The following is a 1,909-nucleotide window of genomic DNA, read 5'->3' as shown; positions in this document are numbered from 1 at the left end:
GTGTGTGTGTGTGTGTGTGTGTTTGCAGGTTTGAGAACATTTTGCCAATTGTTTCTTGCTCAAATTATAGGCCGCATGTGAGTGCTTTAACATTCTTTTTTGTTGCATACACAAATACACACACACATTGACATAAACATACACGCAAGTAAATAAAAATGCACATTAAGCAATATAAACACACTATATATGACTAGGGGTGAACTCGGGGCAAAAATGGCGCCCCAAGTTCACTCCTAGTTCACCCCTAGTTCACCTGCCTCGCGGGGTGTGGGTCGAACCTCGAACGTCTCGGTTGTCACACGATGCTCTATCACCACGCTAGCGCGCGTCGATGTCCATGTTGGCATGACACATGATCACACCCTAGTTTAAAACACCCCTAGTTCACCCACCCCTAGCTTATCCGCCCCTAGTTCCACCCCTAGTTCACCCATCCACAGTTCACCCCTAGTTCTCTTTATGATCCGATAGCAGAGATTAAAGCTTCCTCGCGCCTTCAAATTTGAGCCCTAGATCCCCTCTGGCCTAGAACCGTGCCATATAGTGACGAGGACCGCATACCTAGTTAGGTACGAGTGGGGGTAGGGACCACCGGCCCTACACTGGACCGGTGGTCCCATGCCCCAATCATACCTAGCTAAGTATCCGGCGCCTCCCTCACACCTTCAGCCTCAGAGAAGCTCATGATGTTGAGATAAATCACAATGTGGGAAATTGTCCAAAACTTCTTGTAATATATACGTCGGGGTTTGAATTCTTTAATTGTCCTATTTTGATCTTTCGCATGAACCGTTTTTTCAAACAAGTTCTCTGTGTGTGTGTGTGTGGTGTTGTGTGTGTGGGGTTGGATGAATAGAGAATGCTATGCTATATTTTATATGAGTAGGATACGGAAGTTGAAGGAGGAGGTGGAGTCGCTGTTCATGGAAATCATCGAGGGTCACCGGGCAGCAGCACTGCAAGCCATGGCAGGACATATTGATGATGAGGATGGGCAGCAGAAGAATGATTATTATGGGCAGGACCTGTTAGGGCTGATGCTGGCAGAGATGGAAGCGGCCAAGCTAGAAGCTGCGCCCCACTGTGCGGCCAGCGTCGTCGACGTCAGCAGCTGGGCCGGATGTATACCTCTCGGCAGCTAATGGACGAATGCAAGACTTTCTTCTTCACCGGCCACGAGACGACGTGGCTGTTGTTGACATGGACGTTCATGCTCCTGGCCTCCAACCGCACTTGGCAGCATCGTGCCCGCCAGGAGGCTCTACTCTTCATACACGAGCATGGCGACATGCCCGACTTCGACATGCTTAGCAGGCTTAAAGTGGTAAGCACTGTCACACACACACACACACACACACACACACACACACACACACACACACACACACATAGAGAGAGAGAGAGAGAGAGAGAGAGAGAGAGAGAGAGAGAGAGAGAGAGAGAGAGAGAGAGAGAGAGAGAGAGAGAGAGAGAGAGAGAGAGAGAGAGAGAGAAAGTCTACTTAGCTTTCAAGCATAAAGTTTTCCTTTGGAGGATTTGGACAGGGGGCCTCCCTCTTGGAGAGCACTTAGCAAGGAAGAGGATGTCTGCAACTAGAAACAACTAAACACCTGTTTCGGAATTGCCCTGTACTGCATGCCTTGCCTGGTGGGGATGTTTATATGATATATATATCTTTATTGGAAGATTAAAGTCACAAAGTTCATGCTTTTATTTGGTGCAATCCAAACTTCATCCCTGGCTTGGACTTGTATATGTATTGGTTTTCTCAGAGTATGGATGCTTTCTTTTTTGTGGATTTCCAGAAACTCTGCTTTGTTTGATTGGCACAACTTTTGCAGTCTCGCTTTGCCTAGGAAGCTCATCAGGGATAAGTTGTTTGAAGACAGCCTAGACCCAGAGAGAG

The 1,909-nt window shown here is 47.9% G+C and overlaps 1 pseudogene; it reads left to right on the top strand.

Annotated features, from left to right (window-relative positions):
- The first annotated feature begins 881 nt into the window (after window positions 1–881).
- Window positions 882–1,314, top strand: LOC147417137 (cytokinin hydroxylase-like; annotated as a pseudogene).
- Window positions 1,315–1,909: the final 595 nt, after the last annotated feature.

The sequence above is a fragment of the Adiantum capillus-veneris genome, unplaced genomic scaffold (assembly GCF_014529385.1).
Source record: "Adiantum capillus-veneris isolate H3 unplaced genomic scaffold, ASM1452938v2 Hic_scaffold_325, whole genome shotgun sequence".
In the NCBI taxonomy this organism is placed as follows: domain Eukaryota; kingdom Viridiplantae; phylum Streptophyta; class Polypodiopsida; order Polypodiales; family Pteridaceae; genus Adiantum; species Adiantum capillus-veneris.
This window is presented reverse-complemented; position numbering and strand designations above follow the sequence as displayed.